At 38.4% G+C, this 18,529-nt stretch overlaps 2 pseudogenes; one reads left to right on the top strand and one right to left on the bottom strand.

Annotated features, from left to right (window-relative positions):
- The window catches only part of LOC144615173 (EF-hand calcium-binding domain-containing protein 13-like), a 99,209-nt pseudogene that overhangs the window by 54,683 nt on the left and 25,997 nt on the right, over positions 1-18,529 (top strand).
- On the bottom strand, positions 7,357-7,483 carry LOC144615210 (U4 spliceosomal RNA; annotated as a pseudogene).

Below are 18,529 nucleotides of genomic sequence, written 5' to 3' on the forward strand. Positions count from 1 at the left end.
ATTTGAGAGAGAGAGAGAACGAGAGTGGGAGGGGGCAGAGAGAGATGGAGACAGAATCCGAAGGTTTCAGGCTCTGAGCTGTCAGCACAGTGCTCAACACAGAGCTTAAACCCATGAGTCATGAGATCATGACATGAGCTGACGTCAGGTGCCCAACCAACTGAGCCACCCAGGTGCCCCATCAGCTATTTACTTTTAAGTGAGAATTTTTTTCATCTAAAAATTCCTTTCACAAGATAGTATCATATATCTTGTTCTACATATTTATACATAAAAATTACCTTTTTAAGAATCGTTTTAAGAATCATCTAATTCAGACATCATTTTGATCATTTCTTTGTTTAGTAATCCATAATGACATCCAGTGACTGCCTAAAGTCGATTAACTCCTGATAATGGCTTTAATGCCCTCCACTGCCCAGCTTCCTCACTTTCCCTATCCTAATCTTCTATTAGAGAAAATCTATTTGAGTTTAGTTTGTTCCAAAATTTACACAAAAACACACCCGCATGCATACCTGTCGACCCCCTTAATAATTCTATGTGTTTCTAAGTTATTTTAAGAAAATTTTATTGCATGGGCACCTGGGTGGCTCAGTTGATCGAGGGTCCACTTTGGCTCAGGTCATGATCTCGCCGTTCCTGAGTTTGAGCCCCATGTCTGGCTCTGTGTTGACAGCCTGGAGCCTGCTTCAGATTCTGTGTCTCCCTCTCTCTCTGCCCCTCCCTGACTCATGCTGTGCCTTTCTCTCTCTCTCAAAAATAAACATTAAAGCTTTCATTGCAGTAAAAATTTGTTTAAATTTAATGGAGGGAATACTGCCCAAATTTGTGAAGCATATATTCCAAAGTATCATAAAAAGACATGTGGGATAGTTATTTCCAAGTGATAATATTTATGTACACAGAAGATAAACTAAGATTAACCAGGGACTGAGCCATGTATTGCTACAAAATCTTACCCCAATTCATTATTCAGGATTGAAAGTTTTCTACTTATTTCTGTATCTGCTACCGAGAAACAGACTACTAAGAAATTTTAAATTGTTAGAAAATTAAATGGGGAAATTGTATAATATTTTTGTTCCTGTGCACTTAAATTGCAATTAAATTGGCACTTCCTTCGATACAGAGATTATAGCAAAGTAGAATATATTTTTGGCTCTCATTTTGTACTTTGTTGGTTTTCAGTATTAAAGATTCTGGTAATTCTTTTCATATATAACATTTCTGAAGTTATTTTCTATGCTTGTTTATTTAGTGGTAGAACTAAAATTCATCTTACTATTGGTGTTTTCTTTTTGACTTATATTTAATACTCATTAGCATACTGCTTTATTTTCAGTGTTGACTGATGTCATTAAAGCCATTGATAAAATTAAAGATGAAAATATTGATTATGAGGATATGAATACTTGTCTTCAGCATTTTGGAGTTTACCTTTCTAAGCCAGAATTTGAGAAGATCACAGAGTTGACTGAAGCTGACAGTAAGTGAAAACTGGGTTGACACATGTGAAAAGATGGTCACTTTGCTATTTTTTTCCCTCAGAATAATGACTTTATTTTTTTGATTAGAAAAAAGTCCATTAAAATGAAGTCAATACAGAAAAATACTCAAAAGCACAACAAAACACACAAAATCCCATGATCCAGAAATATCCAGTATTAACAGTCTTTCCAGACATTTTTTTCCTATAGGCAAAAGTACAAACAAAAAGAAAGTAGAGTTTGTGGTTTTGCTTTCTGACAAGGAAGAGGTCAGGACAGAAGTCATTAAATGGGACAAATGACTCTTTATTATGCCAAAGCCTATAATTCATAAGGAAGGTACTAGTTTTGAGTATCTCTACCCTTATAACTTAGCAGCATCTTTTCTAAAGAGAAAGGGTGGTTGTGAGATAGACAAGTGTGTGGGGCTATCGATGAAATAAGAATGGCCATGAAGAGTATGTGAAGAGTACAGGAAGAGTATGTGAACTTTTATTACAATATATTTCTTATTTTGTGTGTATTAAAATTTTTCCATAATGAAAAGCAAAAAAAGAATAGAACAAATAGAAGTTATGTGCCTTACGTGAGAAAATAAGACTTTGTTAAAAGACATTATAGAATACCTAAATAAATTGGAATATATCCCATATTAATGGACTCAGAGACCCCCAAGTCTGCCAATTCTCATAATTAATTTACTTATCTAAAGCAATTCTAATAAAACCCTGACTTTTTTGATGAATTGATTCTAATATTTGTATGCATAAACAAAGATCAAGAGTAGCTAAAACACTCTTGAGGAAGAAAAACGTGGATAGGGTGTATGAGTGGTGTTGGAGGGATCTTGCTACCCTGGATATTAAGACTCATTATAAAGTTACAGTAAGTAAAACAGTGTGAAAATGGCACAGGGATAGAGAAATTGACTGATAGGACAGGATAAGTAACTTCCAAATATATCTACACACATATAAGGAAACATATATAATGAGGTGGCAGATTACTGGGGGGGAGGGGAAGCACCAGTTAATAAATGGTGCTGGAATAATTAATTATTCAAATGTAAAAAATAGAATTGGATCCCTACCTATATATCATATTCAGTAATGATTTCCAGATACGAACACTAAAATTCTCTTTAGAGAAAGAAGAAAAATTTTCTGACTTAGAGTTACAAGGAATTATTTTTAAGATACAAAATCACTAACCAGAAAAGAAAAGATTTATACATTTGACTACATTAAAAATAAGAACTTCTCTTTATTAAAAGGTAATACAAACAGAATGAAAATACAAGCCACAAATGTAGCAAAGATTATTATTAAAAAAATTTTTTTTTAATGTTTATTTATTTTTGAGAGAGAGAGAGGTGCAGAGTATGAGATGGGGAGGAGCAGAGAGAGAGGGAGACAGAATCTGAAGCAGGCTCCAGGCTCCCAGCTGTCAGCACAGAGCCCTAAGCGGGGCTTGAACTCATGAATTGTGAGATCATGACCTGAGCCAAAGTTGGATGCTTAACTGACTGGGCCACCCAGGCATTCCAGAGTAAAGATTATTTGTAACACTCATAACAGCGAAAGATCATTGTGGAGAATAAATAGAAAACCCCTATAAATTAACAACCCAAGAGAAAAATGGCCAAATTACAAGAACAGCCATTGCCAGATGAAGAAACATAAGTTGCTAATAATCATATGAAGTCTTTTTATACATCATAGTAATCAGGGAAATGCAAAATTTAGGTCACAATGAAATACCTTTTGATGCTGACCAAATTGGCAAAAATTAAGGTCTGTTAATTTAATTGTTGGTAAATAAGGCAAAAGTGGTGAAAGAACTTTGAAAAACATTATGTAGTATTCTGTAAGGTTTTCATACTTCATGGCTTAGAAAATCCATTTTTTAGTGATACATCCCAGAAAATCTCTGCACTGATGTGCAAGGAGACATGTTAAAAGTGCTCATAGCAGCTCTGATCCTAATAGAAAAAGGAAGGAAGGGAGGAAGGAAAGAAGGAAGGAAGGAAGGAAGGAAGGAAGGAAGGAAGGAACAAAAAGAAACAACATGATCGGTGATAGAATGTATAAATAAATTGTGGTATTTACCACTGATGCATGATGAAATACTGATAATGTGTACGTTAGTGAAAATGAACTATAGCAATATACTATATGGATGGTTCTTGGAAATATATTGAATGAAAAAAGCAAGTCTAGGTTGCTATAGTGTGATTATTTTTATAGAGCTGTAAAACAAAATTAAGGAATATTTTGTTTATCCTGTGTAAAATTTTATGTAAAAAAGCAAGACCTTGGTTAATTTTAAAAAATTCAGCAATGTTCTCTCTGTAGAGAAGCAGTAGAATAGAATGGGGGAAGCACAGACGCAGATGCAGTGGTGTTAATAATGTTCTTCAACTGTGAGGGAGAGGAAGGGGGAAAAATGTTACAGAGAGGGAGTGAGGCAAACCATAAGGACTCTTAAATACTGAGAACAAACTGAGGGTTGATGGGGGTGGGGGAGAGGGGAAAGTGGCTGATGGGCATTGAGGAGGGCACTTGTTGGGATGAGTACTGGGTGTTGTATGGAAACCAATTTGACAATAAACTATATTAAAAAATAATAAAAATAAAAAGTAATTTTGTCCTTAAAACAATAATGTTCTTCAAATGGGAGGTGGGTTCAGTGGTTCAGCTAAAACATTTGTGTATCAAATAGACATTATCAAAAATAGGGAATCTATTGCTTTAGAAAGTTATATGTTCCTGTTAGTGAATGTAAATCTTCATTAACTCTAACATTCGCCTAGAATTTTTCAAAGTCTCATTTTTTTCAAGTCTTTAAATATTTGGTTAAGAATACAAAGTAATTTGGTGCTCCTTAAAGTAAACTTCTCAAAGATTCTTTATCTTGGAAATAGGCAATAGGCTGTGCCTTATCTTTTATAGATTAGAACTGGAATTTGATTTTTTTAGTGGGATAAACAAAGGAGTAGTGTTATCAAAAGCTCATCCTATTTATATAAAACCTTTATATGCGGCCTTAGAAAATTCTTAGAAATCTTTATCCATTCTAATATTGGGATATTATATATAATCAAAGAAAGACATTTTCTAAGTATAGAATGACTATTAAAATGTTTAATAGTTTCAAAAGCATACTGGAATAAAGATAACAAAGTGAATGGTAGCCTGAGGTGGGAGAAACCAGAGGTCAAGAAAGCTCACTTCTAATCTCTGATCTTGTATTTCCTTTTGTGACCTGGGGAAAAAAATCATGATATCATGTCTAAGTATTTTTTAAAATGTATAAAATAATACACTAATTCTTTACCGACATATCTTTGAGTTGTTGTCAGGCCAAGACAAGATAATGTAAGTTAAAATTAAAAATGTTGTACGCTTGTAACTAGAAAGATTTTGATTAACTTTCCTGGCATTTTTCAGTTTTACTTTCTCCTTGTGTGTTGAATCGCTTTTTCCTCTTAGAACCATATATTTTTAGTGGTATTAGCTGATGGCTATAATCATGTTATCTCCCTATAATTTATTTTACATAATTCTATAGTTGTCATAATTAACATTTGAAGATATTGAAGAAAATATTCTTTTCTCCTTAGAAACGAAAAAAGTGAATTTTAAAGATTTCATTGATACAATGATGACCAATACGGAACGCTTCTCTGAAAAATTATGTAAGAACATCACATTTTGTGCTTTTATTTACTTTTTCAAGTTTATTTATTTATTTTGAGAGACAGAGAAAGAGCAGGGGCAGGGCAGAGAGAGAGAAAGGGAGAGAGAGAGAATCCCAAGAAGACTCCACACTGTCAGTTACAGAGCCCAGTGCACAGCTCGATCTCACAAACCATGAGATCGTGACCTGAGCGGAACTCAAGAGTTGGACACACTTACCCGACTGAGCCACCCACCCCAACATATATTGTGCTTTTAGTGGACCAACTGGTGTGACAAACTTTAGAAGAGTGTAGCAGACTAGAAGAGGTAGTCATCCTGTAGATCATCAGCCAAACAGATGCCTGGCTTACTGCTGATGTTTGGTTTCAATCTTCTCTGTTAATGATTTCTAAATCTCGAGCACTTCCATGTGCAAATGAATTGAAAGTTTTTACGAGCTTCCTGTTTATCCTCACACTTACTATAAAGAGCTAGAACCGTGTATATAAAATTCCTTTTCGGAAGATGTAAAACGTCTTCCCAGTTTGGGGAAGTGATGCCATCTAGTGACTAGCGCTGAGTACTCATATGCAGAATTTCCTCTTTCATTTGTTTATATATTTTTTTCCATCTTCCAATTTATTCAGTAATATTTACTGAGCCATTGTTATATATGCTTTCTGTTAAGCTGATGAGCTGTTAAGATGAGAAAGACAGTCTTGGCCACTCAGAAGCTCACTGTAAAGAAATACAAGGTCTTATATGTACATTTTAAATGGAGTGAAGCTAGTTTAAAAATTGAAGCGAAAAGTAGCATTTTGTTATTTTGTGCTTAGCTGTTGGGTAATAGTGCATTTTAAGTAACAGTTATTTTACCTTACACTAGAAATCAATTTAATTTGCTTTCTATACAAGGTGGAACATAATAGATTAATTGGATGAAGAGATTATTTGCATTGTTAGTCACTTCATTTATCCTAGGAATTTTAGTTTCGTGGAGATAAAAAGTTTTTGTTTTTGTTTTTAAACATTTTTATTATTTTTGAGAGACAGAGAGAGCACGAGCCGGGGAGGGGCAGAAAGAGACAGAAACACAGAATCTAAGCAGACTCTAGGCTCTGAGCTTGTCAGCACAGAGCCCGACGTGGGGCTCGAACTCACAAACAGTGAGGTCGTGACCCAAGCCGAAGTAGGATGCTTAATCAACTGATCCACCCAGGCACCCCGAGTTAAAAAGTTTTATTATCACGGAGTTGTATAGTATATTATCTTACTCGTATCTATAGTTAAATTTCCTTTCTTGTTGTTAAATATTGCACATTTATATTCACTGCTTTCCTTTTTTCTTCATCTGGCTGCTCATTTCTTCACCAGACAGCTTATTGGTTCTGTATACCTCATTGGGACCTTCTATCCATTTATCCCTCAACTTTGTCCTTACCCACCAGTCTCCCTGTTTTCACTTTTCTTCCTTATCCACTTGAAAATCACTGGTCTGTGTACCTCGAATACCCTACAGTCTTCAGTACCCTAAATTGCCCTTTGGTTGCACCTGTCTTACAAAACTCCCAACCCTGGCTTTTCCTCGTGGCTGACATCATTTCTAGAGAAAATTATATAGCTCAGCAGATTGAACACTTTGAAATCTTGACCATCAGTGTCTGGTGGCCCTCAGCACTACCTAGGAATTATGTGATTCCCACCCTCTCCCAGTTAGTTTATTCTTTTACTCTCTGAAATAACTAATTAACAATCTCCATTCTCTCAAACTTCCATTCCTACTCCAACCTTAGCCCTTCTCACATTTAGCAGATAACTTAGCCTTTATAAGGAAAATAGAAGCCTGTCACTATTTTGAGGACGTTAAGATATTTCCCAATATTTTCTCCTAAAAGTTTTTAAGTATTTCTTTTTCATAGTTAAGTCTTTAATTCACCTGAAATTGATTTTTATGTTTAGAGTGAAATTGGGATCCAATTTAATTTTTTTCCATAAAGATATTAGCTGGTGACAGTTTTATATTAATTCTTTGAGATTTATGTATTATATAAATTGATTTGGAACCTGACACTCACACATGATGGCCTTGGGATTTAGGTTATCATTGGAGATTTTATTCCTTCTAGTCATACCTCTGGCAGAGAACAGGCTTTCTTCTTGAATTCCTAAAAAGGTGACTAAAGTGTTTTTATTAATAATTTTCAGACGGAAAGATTTTCCGGGGCCCTGTCTTTTTTGGGAAAAGTTTTCAATTAGCAATAATCGCGCCTCGGATAAACCTCATTGGCTATGATACTGCCACTGTGCAAAGCTGGGCCCTGTCTTTTTTTTGTTTGTTTGTTTTGTATTAAATTTTTTTTTAATGTTTATTTATTTTTGAGAGAGCAAGAGACAAAGTGCGAGCAGCAGATAGGCAGAGAGAGAGGGAGACACAGAATCCGAAACAGGCTCCAGGTTCTGAGCTGTCAGCACAGAGCCCAATGGGGGACTCGAACTCACAAACTGAGAGATCGTGACCTTAGTTGAAGTCGACGCTTAACTGACTGAGCTACCCGGGCCCTGGTGTTAAGTACGCACCTCTATAATTCTAGACTTGTCTGTATCAAGTAATAACAATAATACTTATTATATTACTCACATTTATTGAGGGTTTACTATGTGCCAGTACTGTTCTAAATAATTTTTATTTATTAACTCACTTAATTCTCACATCAACTCTATTATTTTTATTTTATGGATGGGAAAACCACAGCACAGAGGGTAAAGAAGTCACATAGCTAGTATGTGGTAGAATTAAGATTAGAACTCGGGTAGAGTGGTGCCTGGTTGGTTCAGTCAGTTGAGTGTCCGACTTTTGATTTTAGCTCAGGTCATGACCGCAGCGTTGTGAGATGGAGCCCCACATCAGGCTCTGTGCTGGGCATGGATCCTGCTTAAGATTCTGTCCTGAGAGGCCCTTTGTCAGCTTGGCAGAGTGGTGCCACCCCAGAACCCGGGTGTGTGGAGTGGGATCCTTTAAGACGTTGGGGTTTGAATCCCAGCTGAGTGCCTGAGAGGTGCAGGAGACTGTGGAGCGGGACAAACTGACCAGATCGTGCCTGTGCTGTGCTGTGAGGGCTGCCTGAACAGGGTGGTTTGGTCTAGGGAGGAGAAACTGCGACGATGCCATTTTCCTCCAATCACCAACATGGTGGGGCTTCAGGGAACAGGACAGCAGGCCCCCAGTGGAGGTTGGACTGCTTACACCAAACCCTGCCTCACCATGCCTGGCAACTGCATATCTGCTGGAGGGAGAATTGACCCTTACCCAACCAGAGGGTCCCTCCTCCAGACCAGCACAACCACTGGTTCCAGGGCACCATCGGACAACGGTCCGGCAGTTTTTCATTTTCTGATTTGATTTTTGGAAATACATATTTTCTTTTCTTGTCTTTTCTCCTTCTTCTTCTTCCTTCCCTTCTCTATTCTGGTTGTTAATTTGTTTAAGCAGGCATTTTTAATCTATGCATTTTACACCTCTTCTGTATCTCCTCCTTATTTATTTTTCTCTCTCTCTCTAGATTAAGCCATATAGTTTCTCTGATTCTCTGCCTGCTCAATTTTTTTTTCTCTTTCCCTGCTTCTGTCATTTCCCTCTTTCTATGGGATAAGGCTTCTTCCACCCCCTCCCCTTTTTAATTTTTTCCAGGGTTACTTCAATGAACAAATCAAAGCACGCCTGGTGGAAAGTCCAAACCACCAGTGCGAGTAGGGGTATAAAGCAACCAGAGTCACAACAACAGAGAGCATGTGACACACTCCAAAAACACCTCCTGAAGGGTCAGGCCCTGGATAGTATATGACCCCTTTTTAACATAGTAGTACTCACAGGGGCAGGACACATAACAAACTATTAAAACACGTAAAAGACAGAAAACTAGACAAAATGACTAGACAGAAGAATTCTCAAAAATTCTAGGAAGAAATGACAGCCAGAAAAATTGCTCAAAACAGATATAAACAATATATCTAAACAAGAATTTGGAATAATAGTCATAAGACTAAGAGCTGGGCTTGAAAAAACTATAGAAGACAGCAGAGAATCTATTGCTGCAGAGATCAAGGACACAAGAGATAGTCATGATGAATTAAGAAATGCAGTAAATGAGATGCAAAATAAACTAGATGCAGAGACAGCAAGGATGAAGGAGCAGAGGGAAGAATAAGTGAAATAGAAGATAACATGGAAAATGATGAAGCTGAAAAAGAGAGAGAGAGGAAAATATTAGACCACGAGGGGAGAATTAGAGACCTAAGTGATTCAATGAGATATAATAATATCTGTATCATAGGAATTCCAGAAGGAGAAGAAAGAGACAGGGGCAGAAGGTTTGTTTCACCAAATTATAGTTGAGAGCTTCCCTAATCTGGGGGAGGAAGCAGACATCCAAGTCCAGGAGGCCCAGAGAATTCCCTTCAGAATTAACAGAAGCAGGTCAGCCCCAAGGCATGTCATAGTGAAATTGGCAAAATACAAAGATAAAGAGAGAATTCTGAAAGCAGCTAGGGACAAACGGGCCTTAACCTACAAGGGCAGACACACAAGGGTAGTAGCAGACCTGTCCACTGAAACTTGGCAGGCCAGAAGGGAGTAGCTGGAAATATTCAATGTGCTGAATAGGAAAAATATGCAGCCAGGAATCCTTTATCCATCAAGGCTGTCATTCAGAGTGAAAGGAGAGATCAAGGCTTTTCCAGACAAACAAAAACTGAAGGAATTCATGACCACTAAACCAACCCTGCAGGCACTCTGTGAGTGGAATGCTGCAAAGACTACAAAGGACCAGAGACATTGCCACAATCATGAAACCTACAGATAACACAATGACACTAAATCCATATCTTTCAGTCATAACTCTGAATGTAAATGGGCTAAATGCCCCAATCAAAAGGCATAAGGTATCAACATGGATAAAAAACCAAGTTCCATCTATATGCTGTCTACAAGACACTCATTTTAGACCTGAGGACACCTGAAAATTGGAAGTGAGGGGATGGAGAACCATATATCATGCTACTGGAAGTCAAAAGAAAGCTGGAATAGCCATACTTATATCAGACAAACTAGATTTTAAAGTAAAGACGGTAGCAAATGATAAAGAAGGGCATTATTGTCATAATTAAGGGGCCTATCCATCAAGAAGAGATAACAATCGTAAATGTTTATGCCCCCAACTTGGTAGAACCCAAATTTATAAATTAATCACAAACATAAGCAATCTTACTGATAATAATACGGTAATTGTAGATGACTTTATTTTTTTTCAATATATGAAATTTATTGTCAAATTAGTTTCCATACAACACCCAGTGCTTATCCCAAAAGGTGCCCTCCTCAATACCCATCACCCACCTTCGCTTCCCTCCCACCCCCCATCAACCCTCAGTTTGGTCTCAGTTTTTAACAGTCTCTTATGCTTTGGCTCTCTCCCACTCTAACCTCTTTTTTTTTTTCTCCTTCCCCTCCCCCATGGGTTTCTGTTAAGTTTCTTAGGATCCACGTAAGAGTAAAACCATATGGTATCTGTCTTTCTCTGTATGGCTTATTTCACTTAGCATCACACTCTCCAGTTCCATCCATGTTGCTACAAAGGGCCATATTTCATTCTTTCTCATTGCCACGTAGTATTCCATTGTGTATATAAACCACAATTTCTTTCTCCATTCATCAGTTGATGGACATTTAGGCTCTTTCCATAATTTGGCTATTGTTGAGAGTGCCGCTATAAACATTGGGGTACAAGTGCCCCTATGCATCAGTACTCCTGTATCCCTTGGGTAAATTCCTAGCAGTGCTATTGCTGGGTCATAGGGTAGGTCTATTTTTAATTTTCTGAGGAACCTCCACACTGTTTTCCAGAGCAGCTGCACCAATTTGCATTCCCACCAACAGTGCAAGAGGGTTCCCATTTCTCCACATTCTCTCCAGCATCTACAGTCTCATGATTTGTTCATTTTAGCCACTCTGACTGGCGTGAGGTGATATCTGAGTGTGGTTTTGATTTGTATTTCCCTGATGAGGAGCGATGTTGAGCATCTTTTCATGTGCCTGTTGGCCATCCGGATGTCTTCTTTAGAGAAGTGTCTATTCATGTTTTCTGCCCATTTCTTCACTGGGTTATTTGTTTTTCGGGTGTGGAGTTTGGTGAGCTCTTTATAGATTTTGGATACTAGCCCTTTGTCCGATATGTCATTTGCAAATATCTTTTCCCATTCCGTTGGTTGCCTTTTAGTTTTGTTGGTTGTTTCCTTTGCTGTGCAGAAGCTTTTTGTCTTCATAAGGTCCCAGTAGTTCATTTTTGCTTTTAATTCCCTTGCCTTTGGGGATGTGTCGAGTAAGAGATTGCTACGGCTGAGGTCAGAGAGGTCTTTTCCTGCTTTCTCCTCTAGGGTTTTGATGGTTTCCTGTCTCACATTCAGGTCCTTTATCCATTTTGAGTTTATTTTTGTGAATGGTGTGAGAAAGTGGTCTTGTTTCATTCTTCTGCATGTTGCTGTCCAGTTCTCGCAGCACCATTTGTTAAAGAGACTGTCTTTTTTCCATTGGATGTTCTTTCCTGCTTTGTCAAAGATGAGTTGGCCATACATTTGTGGGTCTAGTTCTGGGGTTTCTATTCTATTCCATTGGTCTATGTGTCTGTTTTTGTGCTAATACCATGCTGTCTTGATGATTATAGCTTTGTAATAGAGGCTAAAGTCTGGGATTGTGATGCCTCCTGCTTTGGTCTTCTTCAAAATTACTTTGGCTATTTGGGCCTTTTGTGGTTCCATATGAATTTTAGGATTGCTTGTTCTAGTTTCGAGAAGATTGCTGGTGGAATTTTGATTGGGATTGCATCGAATGTGTAGATAGCTTTGGGTAGTATTGACATTTTGACAATATTTATTCTTCCAATCCATGAGCATGGAATGTTTTTCCATTTCTTTATATCTTCTTCAATTTCCTTCATAAGCTTTCTATAGTTTTCAGCATACAGATCTTTTACATCTTTGGTTAGATTTATCCCCAGGTATTTTATGCTTCTTGGTACAATTGTGAATGGGATCAGTTTCTTTATTTGTCAACTGATGAATGCAACTGTTGAATGCAACTGATTTCTGTACATTGATTTTGTATCCTGAAACTTTGCTGAAATCATGTATCAGTTCTAGCAGACTTTTGGTGGAGTCTGTCGGATTTTCCACGTATAATAACATGTCTTCTGCAAAAAGTAAATGCTTAACTTCATCTTTGCCAATTTTGATGCCTTTGATTTCCTTTTGTTGTCTGATTGCTGATGCTAGAACTTCCAACACTGTGCTAAACAACAGCAGTGAGAGTGGACATCCCTGTCGTGTTCCTGATCTCAGGGAAAAAGCTGTCAGTTTTTCCCCATTGAGGATGATGTTAGCTGTGGGTTTTTCATAAATGGCTTTTATGATGTTAAAGTATGTTCCTTCTATCCCGACTTTCTCGAGGGTTTTTATTAGGAAAGGATGCTGAATTTTGTCAAATGCCTCTTCTGCATCGATTGACAGGATCATATGGTTCTTATCTTCTCTTTTATTAATGTGATGTATCACATTGATTGATTTGCGAATGTTGAACCAGCCCTGCATCCCAGGAATGAATCCCACTTGATCATGGTGAATAATTCTTTTTAGAAGCTGTTGAATTCGATTTGCTAGTATCTTATTGAGAATTTTTGCATCCACATTCATCAGGAATATTGGCCTATAGTTCTCTTTTATTACTGGGTTTCTGTCTGGTTTAGGAATCAAAGTAATACTGGCTTCATAGAATGAGTCTGGAAGTTTTCCTTCCCTTTCTATTTTTTGGAATAGCTTGAGAAGGATAGGTATTATCTCTGCTTTAAACGTCTGGTAGAACTCCCCTGGGAAGCCATCTGGTCCTGGACTCTTATTTGTTGGGAGATTTTTGATAACTGATTCAATGTCGTCACTGGTTATGGGTCTGTTCAAGCTTTCTGTTTCCTCCTGATTGAGTTTTGGAAGTGTGTGGGTGTTTAGGAATTTGTCCATTTCTTCCAGGTTGTCCAGTTTGCTGGCATATAATTTTTCATAGTATTCCCTGATAATTGCTTGTATCTCTGAGGGATTGGTTGTAATAATTCCATTTCATTCATGATTTTATCTGTTTAGGTCCTCTCCCTTTTCTTTTTGAGAAGCCTGGCTAGAGGTTTATCAATTTTGTTTATTTTTTCAAAAAACCAACTCTTGGTTTCATTGATCTGCTCTACAGTTTTTTAGATTCTATATTGTTTATTTCTGCTCTGATCTTTATTATTTCTCTTCTTCTGGGTTTAGGCTGTCTTTGCTGTTCTGCTTATATTTCCTTTAGATGTGCCGTTAGATTTTGTATTTGGGATTTTTCTTGTTTCTTGAGATAGGCCTGGATTGCAATGTATTTTCCTCTCAGGACTGCCTTCGCTGCATCCCAAAGCGTTTGGATTGTTGTATTTTCATTTTCGTTTGTTTCCATATATTTTTTAATTTCTTCTCTAATTGCCTGGTTGACCCATTCATTCTTTAGTAGGGTGTTCTTTAACCTCCATGCTTTTGGAGGTTTTCCAGACTTTTTCCTGTGGTTGATTTCAAGCTTCATAGCATTGTGGTCTGAAAGTATGCATGGTATGATTTCAATTCTTATATACTTATGAAGGGCTGTTTTGTGACCCAGTATGTGATCTATCTTGGAGAATGTTCCATGTGCACTCGAGAAGAAAGTATATTCTGTTGCTTTGGGATGCAGAGCTCTAAATATATCTGTCAAGTCCATCTGATCTAATGTATCATTCAGGGCCCTTGTTTCTTTATTGACTGTGTGTCTAGATGATCTATCCATTTCTGTAAGTGGAGTGTTAAAGTCCCCTGAAATTACCACATTCTTATCAATAAGGTTACTTATGTTTGTGAGTAATTGTTTTATATATTTGGGGGCTCCTGTATTTGGCACATAGACATTTATAATTGTTAGCTCTTCCTGATGGATAGACCCTGTAATCATTATATCATGCCCTTCTTCATCTCTTGTTACAGCCTTTAATTTAAAGTTTAGTTTGTCTGATATAAGTATGGCTATTCCAGCTTTCTTTTGACTTCCAGTGGCATGATAAATAGTTCTCCATCCCCTCACTCTCAATCTGAAGGTGTCCTCAGGTCTAAAATGAGTCTCTTGTAGACAGCAAATAGATGGGTCTTGCTTTTTTATCCATTCTGATACCCTATGTCTTTTGGTTGGCACATTTAATCCATTTACATTCAGTGTTATTATAGAAAGATATGGGTTTAGAGTCATTGTGATGTCTGTAGGTTTCATGTTTGTAGCGATGTCTCTGGTACTTTGTCTCACAGGATCCCCCTTAGGATCTCTTGTAGGGCTGGTTTAGTGGTGACGAATTCCTTCAGTTTTTGTTTGTTTGGGAAGACCTTTATCTCTCCTTCTGTTCTAAATGACAGACTTGCTGGATAAAGGATTCTTGGCTGCATATTTTTTTCTGTTCATCACATTGAAGATCTCCTGCCATTCCTTTCTGGCCTGCCAAGTTTCAGAAGAGAGATCAGTCACAAGTCTTATAGGTCTCCCTTTATATGTAAGAGCACATTTATCCCTCGCTGCTTTCAGAATTTTCTCTTTATCCTTGTACTTTTCCAGTTTCACTATGATATGTCGTGCAGAAGATCGATTCAAGTTACGTCTGAAGGGAGTTCTCTGTGCCTCTTGGATTTCAATGCCTTTTTCCTTCCCCAGATCAGGGAAGTTCTCAGCTATGATTTCTTCAAGTACATCTTCAGCACCTTTCCCTCTCTCTTCCTCCTCTGGAATACCAATTATGTGTAGAATATTTCTCTTTAGTGCATCACTTAGTTCTGTAATGTTCCCCTCATACTCCTGGATTTTTTTTATCTTTTTCTCAGCTTCCTCTTTTTCCATAATTTTATCTTCTAGTTCACCTATTCTCTCCTCTGCCTCTTCAATCCGAGCCGTGGTTGTTTTATTTTGCAGCTCATTTATAGCATTTTTTAGCTCCTCCTGGCTGTTCCTTAGTCCCTTGATCTCTGTAGCAATAGATTCTGTGCTGTCCTTTACACTTTTTTCAAGCCCAGCGATTAATTTTATGACTATTATTCTAAATTCACTTTCTGTTATATTGTTTAAATTGTTTTTGATCAGTTCGTTAGCTGTCGTTATTTCCTGGAGATTCTTTTGAGGGGAATTCTTCCGTTTGGTCATTTCGGATAGTCCCTGGAGTGGTGCGGAACTGCGGGGCACTTCTCCTGTGCTGTCTTGAATAACTTGCGTTGGTGGGTGGGGCCGCAGTCAGACCTGATGTCTGCCCCCAGCCCACCACTGGGGCCACAGTCAGACTGGTGTGTACCTTCTCTTCCCCTCTCCTAGGGGCGGGATTCACTGTGGGGTGGCGTGCCGTGGCCCATCTGGGCTACTTGCACACTGCCAGGCTTATGGTGCTGGGGATCTGGCGTATTAGCTGTGGTGGATCGGCAAGGTGCACAGGGGCGGGAGGGGCAGGCTCAGCTAGCTTATCCTTCCGTGATCAGCTTCTGGAGGGGCCCTGCGGCACCGGGAGGGAGTCAGACCCGCCGCCAGTGGGATGGATCCACAGAAGCACAACGTTGGATGTTTGCGCGGTGCAAGCAAGTTCCCTGGCAGGAACCGGTTCCCTTTGGGATTTTGGCTGGGGGATGGGCGAGGGAGATGGCGCTGGCGAGCGCCTTTGTTCCCCACCAATTTGAGCTTTGTCGTCCGGGGCTCAACAACTCTCCCTCCCGTTGTCCTCCAGCCTTCCCGCTCTCTGAGCAGAGCTGTTAACTTATAACCTTCCAGATGTTAAGTCCTGCTTGCTGTCTGAACACACTCCGTCCAGCCCCTCCGCTTTTGCAAGCCAGACTCGGGGGCTCTGCTTGCCCGGCGGGCTGCCCTTCTGCCCTGACTCCCTCCCGCCAGTCTGTAGCACGCACTGCCTCTCCGCCCTTCCTACCCTCTTCCATGGTCCTCTCGTCTATGCTTGGCTCCGGAGACTCCGTTCTGCTAGTCTTCTGGCAGTTTTCTGGGTTATTTAGGCAGGTGTAGATGGAATCTATGTGATCAGCAGGATGCGGTGAGCCCGGCATCCTCCTACGCCGCCATCTTCCCTGTGGATGACTTTAATACTCCACTTACAGTAATGGAGAGATGACCTAGGCAGAAAATTAATAAAGAAACAACGGTCTTGAATGATACCCTGGACCAGATGGAGTTGACAAATATATTCAGAACTTTTTATCCAAAAGCAGCAGAATACACATTCTTCTCGAGTGCACATGGAATATTCTCCAAAATAGATCACATACTGGGTCACAAAGCAGCCCTAAATAAATATAAAAGGATTGAGATCATACCATGAATATTTTCAGATCACAATGCTATGAAACTTGAAATCAACCACAAGACAAAATTTGGAAAGCCTCCTAATGCATGGAGGTTAAAGAACATCCTACTAAAGAATCAGTGGGTCAATTAGGCAGTTAAAGAAGAAATTTAAAAATATATGGAAGCAAATGAGAATGAAAATAAAACATTCCCAACCCTTTGGGATGCAGCAAAGGCAGTCCTAAGAGGAAAATACACTGCAATCCAGGCCTATCTCAAGAAACAAGAAAAGTCCCCAAAACAGAATCTACCCTCACACCTAAAGGAACTAGAAGCAGAGCAGCAAAGAAACCCCAAAGCCAGCAGAAGAAGAGAAATAATAAAGATTAGAGCAGAACTAAACAATATGGAATCCAAAAAAACCCAAAAAACAAAAAACACAGTAGAACAGATCAATTAATCTAAGAGGTGGTTTTTGGAAACAATAAACAAAATTGATAAAACCCTAGCCAGACTTCTCAAAAAGAAAAGAGAGAGAACCCAAATAGATAAAATCACAGATGAAAGAGGAGAGATCACAACCAACACCACAGAAATACAAACAATTATTAGAGAATACTGTGAAAAATTATATGCCAACAAACTGGACAATCTGTAAGAAATTGGACAAATTCCTAGACACCCACACACTACCAAAACTCAAACTGGAAGAAATAGAAAATTTGAACAGACCCACAACCAGTGAAGAAATTGAATCAGTTATCAAAAATCTCCCAACAAATGAGTCCCAACAAATGGGCCAGATGGCTACCCAAGGGACTTCTACCAGACATTTAAAGCAGAGTTAGTACCTATTCTTCTCAAGCTGTTCCAAACAATAGAAATGGAAGGAAGGCTTCTGGACTAATTCTATGTAGCCAGCATTACCTCGATTCCCAAACCAGACAGAGACCCCACTAAAAAGAATTACAGGCCAATATCCCCGATGAACATGGATGCAAAAATTCTCAACAAGATACTAGCAAATTGAATTCAACAGTATATTAAAAGAATTATTAACCATGATCAAGTGGGATTCATTCCTGGGCTGCAGGACTGGTTCAATATTCGCAAATCAATCAATGTGGTATATCACATCGATAGAAGAAAGGATAAGAACAATATGATCCTGTCAATAGATGCAGAAAAAGCATCTGACAAAATACAGCATCATTAGTAAAAACCCTCCAGAAAGTTGGGATAGAAGGAACATATCTTAACATCATCAAATCTACATATGAAAAGCCCAAGCTAATATCATCCTCAATGGGGAAAAACTGAGAGTTTACCCACTGAGATCAGGAATACAACAGGGATGTCTACTCTCACCACTGTTGTTTAATATAGTGTTGGAAGTCCTAGCCTCAGCAATCAGACAACAAAAGGAAATAAAAGGCATCCAAATTGGCAAAGAAGTCAAACTTTCATTTTTTGCAGATGACATGATACTCTACATGGAAAACTCAAAAGACTCCACCAAAAAACTAGAACTGATACATGAATTCAGCAAAGTCGCAGGATATAAAACCAATGTACGGAAATTGGTTGCATTTCTATACACCAAGAATGAAGCAATAGTAAGAGAAATCAAAGAATCGATCCCATTTACAATTGTATCGAGAACCATAAAATACCTAGGAATAAGTTTAACCAAAGAGGTAAAAGATCTGTATGCTGAAAACTGTAGAAAACTTATGAAAGAAATTGAAGAAGACACAAAGAAATGGAAAGGCATTCCAGGCTCATGGATTGGAAGAAAAAATATTGTTAAAATGTGGATAGTACCCAAAGCAATCTACACATTCAGTGTAATCCCACTCAAAATTGCACCAGCATTCTTCTCAGAGCTAGAACAAACAATCTTTCAAATTTGTAGGGAACCACATGAGACCCTGAATAGCCAAAGTAAT

This window comes from Panthera onca (assembly GCF_046562875.1).
Source record: "Panthera onca isolate mPanOnc1 chromosome E1 unlocalized genomic scaffold, mPanOnc1 haplotype 2 h2.Chr16_ul_9, whole genome shotgun sequence".
Taxonomy (NCBI): Eukaryota; Metazoa; Chordata; class Mammalia; order Carnivora; family Felidae; genus Panthera; species Panthera onca.